At 41.8% G+C, this 5,000-nt stretch overlaps 10 non-coding genes across 10 annotated transcripts; all 10 read left to right on the top strand.

Annotated features, from left to right (window-relative positions):
* The first annotated feature begins 357 nt into the window (after positions 1–357).
* On the top strand, positions 358–429 carry trnaq-uug (transfer RNA glutamine (anticodon UUG)). Its single transcript has one exon. It is a non-coding gene; the product is annotated as a tRNA-Gln (tRNA).
* Positions 430–544: 115 nt separating this feature from the next.
* Positions 545–616, top strand: trnaq-cug (transfer RNA glutamine (anticodon CUG)). Its single transcript has one exon. It is a non-coding gene; the product is annotated as a tRNA-Gln (tRNA).
* A 412-nt stretch (positions 617–1,028) lies between these two features.
* On the top strand, positions 1,029–1,100 carry trnaq-uug (transfer RNA glutamine (anticodon UUG)). Its single transcript has one exon. It is a non-coding gene; the product is annotated as a tRNA-Gln (tRNA).
* A 115-nt stretch (positions 1,101–1,215) lies between these two features.
* On the top strand, positions 1,216–1,287 carry trnaq-cug (transfer RNA glutamine (anticodon CUG)). Its single transcript has one exon. It is a non-coding gene; the product is annotated as a tRNA-Gln (tRNA).
* A 412-nt stretch (positions 1,288–1,699) lies between these two features.
* Positions 1,700–1,771, top strand: trnaq-uug (transfer RNA glutamine (anticodon UUG)). The gene has a single exon. It is a non-coding gene; the product is annotated as a tRNA-Gln (tRNA).
* A 115-nt stretch (positions 1,772–1,886) lies between these two features.
* On the top strand, positions 1,887–1,958 carry trnaq-cug (transfer RNA glutamine (anticodon CUG)). The gene has a single exon. It is a non-coding gene; the product is annotated as a tRNA-Gln (tRNA).
* A 412-nt stretch (positions 1,959–2,370) lies between these two features.
* On the top strand, positions 2,371–2,442 carry trnaq-uug (transfer RNA glutamine (anticodon UUG)). Its single transcript has one exon. It is a non-coding gene; the product is annotated as a tRNA-Gln (tRNA).
* Positions 2,443–2,555: 113 nt separating this feature from the next.
* On the top strand, positions 2,556–2,627 carry trnaq-cug (transfer RNA glutamine (anticodon CUG)). Its single transcript has one exon. It is a non-coding gene; the product is annotated as a tRNA-Gln (tRNA).
* A 1,284-nt stretch (positions 2,628–3,911) lies between these two features.
* trnaq-cug (transfer RNA glutamine (anticodon CUG)) lies at positions 3,912–3,983 on the top strand. Its single transcript has one exon. It is a non-coding gene; the product is annotated as a tRNA-Gln (tRNA).
* Positions 3,984–4,387: 404 nt separating this feature from the next.
* Positions 4,388–4,459, top strand: trnaq-uug (transfer RNA glutamine (anticodon UUG)). Its single transcript has one exon. It is a non-coding gene; the product is annotated as a tRNA-Gln (tRNA).
* Positions 4,460–5,000: the final 541 nt, after the last annotated feature.

Here is a 5,000-nt window from a genome sequence, read left to right as displayed (position 1 = left end):
AAGAAACAAGTGGGTGGGAGTCTATAAGCACTCTTGTTACGCACGAATGGCTAGCCTACGGTAAACGCATACTATGAGTGCCTGGTAGTTGACACCGTTTCTGGCCAGGAAACAGAGTATTGACTACAGGGTTCTATGCTGTAAAGGTTATCACTCAGGACTCTGAATCCTACAATCCGAGTTTAAATCTTGGACGATACTACCATGTCAATTAATTTGCCTCGTGGAAATAGAATATAGCTGTCCAAATATTGTTGTCAGTTGAAAGTATTTGCAGCACGTGAAGGAACGACAGTCCGCTGTTGCTAATTACACGCAGAATTTTTTTTTTTCAATTTCCATGTGGATTTAGAATATGGTTCTATGGTGTAATGGTTAGCACTCTGGACTTTGAATCCAGTGATCCGAGTTCAAATCTCGGTAGAACCTTCCTATTTTTGGTGCTGAATTATTCACATGGCCAACCAAAAACCTCATAATCTGATGTTTATCCGGTGTACAAATGACAGGAAAATCGGAACTCTACAATAAATACTCTGTATAGGGTTCTATGGTGTAATGGTTAGCACTCAGGACTCTGAATCCTGCGATCCAAGTTCAAATCTCGTTAGGACCTACCTTGATTTTGCAGTGACACACTCCTCCCCTGTCAACTTTTAAATAGTTGCGTGAAAGAAACAAGTGGGTGGGAGTCGATAAGCACTCTTGTTACGCACGAATGGCTAGCCTACGGTAAACGCATACTATGAGTGCCTGGTAGTTGACACCGTTTCTGGCCAGGAAACAGAGTATTGACTACAGGGTTCTATGCTGTAAAGGTTATCACTCAGGACTCTGAATCCTACAATCCGAGTTTAAATCTTGGACGATACTACCATGTCAATTAATTTGCCTCGTGGAAATAGAATATAGCTGTCCAAATATTGTTGTCAGTTGAAAGTATTTGCAGCACGTGAAGGAACGACAGTCCGCTGTTGCTAATTACACGCAGAATTTTTTTTTTCAATTTCCATGTGGATTTAGAATATGGTTCTATGGTGTAATGGTTAGCACTCTGGACTTTGAATCCAGTGATCCGAGTTCAAATCTCGGTAGAACCTTCCTATTTTTGGTGCTGAATTATTCACATGGCCAACCAATAACCTCATATTCTGATGTTTATCCGGTGTACAAATGACAGGAAAATCGGAGCTCTACAATAAATACTCTGTATAGGGTTCTATGGTGTAATGGTTAGCACTCAGGACTCTGAATCCTGCGATCCGAGTTCAAATCTCGTTAGGACCTACCTTGATTTTGCAGTGACACACTCCTCCCCTGTCAACTTTTAAATAGTTGCGTGAAAGAAACAAGTGGGTGGGAGTCGATAAGCACTCTTGTTACGCACGAATGGCTAGCCTACGGTAAACGCATACTATGAGTGCCTGGTAGTTGACACCGTTTCTGGCCAGGAAACAGAGTATTGACTACAGGGTTCTATGCTGTAAAGGTTATCACTCAGGACTCTGAATCCTACAATCCGAGTTTAAATCTTGGACGATACTACCATGTCAATTAATTTGCCTCGTGGAAATAGAATATAGCTGTCCAAATATTGTTGTCAGTTGAAAGTATTTGCAGCACGTGAAGGAACGACAGTCCGCTGTTGCTAATTACACGCAGAATTTTTTTTTTCAATTTCCATGTGGATTTAGAATATGGTTCTATGGTGTAATGGTTAGCACTCTGGACTTTGAATCCAGTGATCCGAGTTCAAATCTCGGTAGAACCTTCCTATTTTTGGTGCTGAATTATTCACATGGCCAACCAATAACCTCATATTCTGATGTTTATCCGGTGTACAAATGACAGGAAAATCGGAGCTCTACAATAAATACTCTGTATAGGGTTCTATGGTGTAATGGTTAGCACTCAGGACTCTGAATCCTGCGATCCGAGTTCAAATCTCGTTAGGACCTACCTTGATTTTGCAGTGACACACTCCTCCCCTGTCAACTTTTAAATAGTTGCGTGAAAGAAACAAGTGGGTGGGAGTCGATAAGCACTCTTGTTACGCACGAATGGCTAGCCTACGGTAAACGCATACTATGAGTGCCTGGTAGTTGACACCGTTTCTGGCCAGGAAACAGAGTATTGACTACAGGGTTCTATGCTGTAAAGGTTATCACTCAGGACTCTGAATCCTACAATCCGAGTTTAAATCTTGGACGATACTACCATGTCAATTAATTTGCCTCGTGGAAATAGAATATAGCTGTCCAAATATTGTTGTCAGTTGAAAGTATTTGCAGCACGTGAAGGAACGACAGTCCGCTGTTGCTAATTACACGCAGAATTTTTTTTTTCAATTTCCATGTGGATTTAGAATATGGTTCTATGGTGTAATGGTTAGCACTCTGGACTTTGAATCCAGTGATCCGAGTTCAAATCTCGGTAGAACCTTCTTATTTTTGGTGCTGAATTATTCACATGGCCAACCAATAACCTCATATTCTGTTTATCCGGTGTACAAATGACAGGAAAATCGGGAGCTCTACAATAAATACTCTGTATAGGGTTCTATGGTGTAATGGTTAGCACTCAGGACTCTGAATCCTGCGATCCGAGTTCAAATCTCGTTAGGACCCTACCTTGATTTTGCAGTGACACACTCCTCCCCTGTCAACTTTTAAATAGTTGCGTGAAAGAAACAAGTGGGTGGGAGTCTATAAGCACTCTTGTTACGCACGAATGGCTAGCCTACGGTAAACGCATACTATGAGTGCCTGGTAGTTGACACCGTTTCTGGCCAGGAAACAGAGTATTGACTACAGGGTTCTATGCTGTAAAGGTTATCACTCAGGACTCTGAATCCTACCAATCCGAGTTTAAATCTTGGACGATACTACCATGTCCATTAATTTGCCTCGTGGAAATAGAATATAGCTGTCCAAATATTGTTGTCAGTTGAAAGTATTGCAGGCACGTGAAGGAACGACAGTCCGCTGTTGCTATTACACGCAGAATTTTTTTTTTTCAATTTCCATGTGGATTTAGAATATGGTTCTATGGGTGTAATGGTTAGGCACTCTGGACTTTGAAATCCAGTGATCCGAGTTCAAATCTCGGTAGAACCTTCCTATTTTGGTGCTGAATTATTCACATGGCCAACCAAAAACCTCATAATCTGATGTTTATCCGGTGTACAAATGACAGGAAAATCGGAACTCTACAATAAATACTCTGTATAGGGTTCTCTGGTGTAATGGTTAGCACTCAGGACCTCTGAATCCTGCGATACGAGTTCAAATCTCGGTAGGACCTACCTTGATTTTTGCAGTGACACACTCCTCCCCTGTCAACTTTTAAATAGTTGCGTGAAAGAAACAAGTGGGTGGGAGTCGAATAAGCCTCTTGTTACGCACGAATGGCTAGCCTACGGTAAACGCATACTATGAGTGCCTGGTAGTTGACACAGTTTCTGGCCAGGGAACAGAGGATTGACTACAGGGTTCTATGCTGTAAAAGGTTATCACTCAGGGACTCTGAATCCTACAATCCGAGTTTAAATCTTGGACGATCCTACCATGTCAATTAATTTGCCTCGGGGAAATAGAATATAGCTGTCCAAGATATTGTTGTCAGTTGAAAGTATTTGCAGGCACGTGAAGGAACGACAGTCCGCTGTTGCTAATTACACGGCAGAATTGTTTTTTTTCAATTTCCATGTGGATTTAGAATGGGGTTCTATGGTGTAATGGTTAGCACTCTGACTTTGAATCCAGTGATCCGAGTTCAAATCTTCGGTAGAACCTTCCGATTGTTGGGTGCTGAATTATTCACATGGCCAACCAAAAACCATCATAATCTGATGTTTATCCGGTGTACAAATGACAGGAAAATCGGAACTCTACAATAAATACTCTGTATAGGGTTCTATGGTGTAATGGTTAGCACTCAGGACTCTGAATCCTGCGATCCGAGTTCAAATCTCGTTAGGACCTACCTTGATTTTGCAGTGACACACTCCTCCCCTGTCAACTTTAAATAGTTGCGTGAAGAAACAAGTGGGTGGGAGTCGATAAGCACTCTTGTTACGCACGAATGGCTAGCCTACGGTAACGCATACTATGAGTGCCTGGTAGTTGACACCGTTTCTGGCCAGGAACAGAGTATTGACTACAGGGTCTCTGCTGTAAAGGTTATCACTCAGGACTCTGAATCCTACAATCCGAGTTTAAATCTTGGACGATCCTACCATGTCAATTAATTTGCCTCGTGGAATAGAATATAGCTGTCCAATATTGTTGTCAGTTGAAAGTATTTGCAGCACGTGAAGGAACGACAGTCCGCTGTTGCTAATTACACGCAGATTTTTTTTTTCAATTTCCATGTTGATTTAGAATATGGTTCTATGGTGTAATGGTTAGCACTCTGGACTTTGAATCCAGTGATCCGAGTTCAAATCTCAGTAGAACCTTCCTATTTTTGGTGCTGAATTATTCACATGGCCAACAAAAACCTCATAATCTGATGTTTATCCGGTGTACAAATGACAGGAAAATCGGAGCTCTACAATACATACTCTGTATAGGGTTCTATGGTTTAATGGTTAGCACTCAGGACTCTGAATACTGCGATCGGAGTTCAAATCTCGGTAGGACCTACCTTGATTTTGCAGTGACACCTCCTCCCCGTCAACTTTTAATAGTTGCGTGAAAGAAACAAGTGGGTGGGAGTCGATAAGCACTCTTGTTACGCACGAATGGCTAGCCTACGGTAAACGCATACTATGAGTGCCTGGTAGTTGACACCGTTTCTGGCCAGGAAACAGAGTATTGACTACAGGGTTCTATGCTGTAAGGTTATCACTCAGGACTCGAATCCTACAATCCGAGTTTAAATCTTGGACGATACTACCCTGTCAATTATTTGCCTCGTGGAAATAGAATATAGCTGTCCAAATATTGTTGTCAGTTTGAAAGTATTTGCAGCACGTGAAGGAACGACATCCGCTGTTT

This window comes from Oncorhynchus kisutch, unplaced genomic scaffold, assembly GCF_002021735.2.
Source record: "Oncorhynchus kisutch isolate 150728-3 unplaced genomic scaffold, Okis_V2 scaffold968, whole genome shotgun sequence".
NCBI classification, from domain to species: domain Eukaryota; kingdom Metazoa; phylum Chordata; class Actinopteri; order Salmoniformes; family Salmonidae; genus Oncorhynchus; species Oncorhynchus kisutch.
The sequence above is the reverse complement of the archived record's forward strand: the minus strand, read 5'-3'. Positions and strand labels throughout refer to the sequence as shown.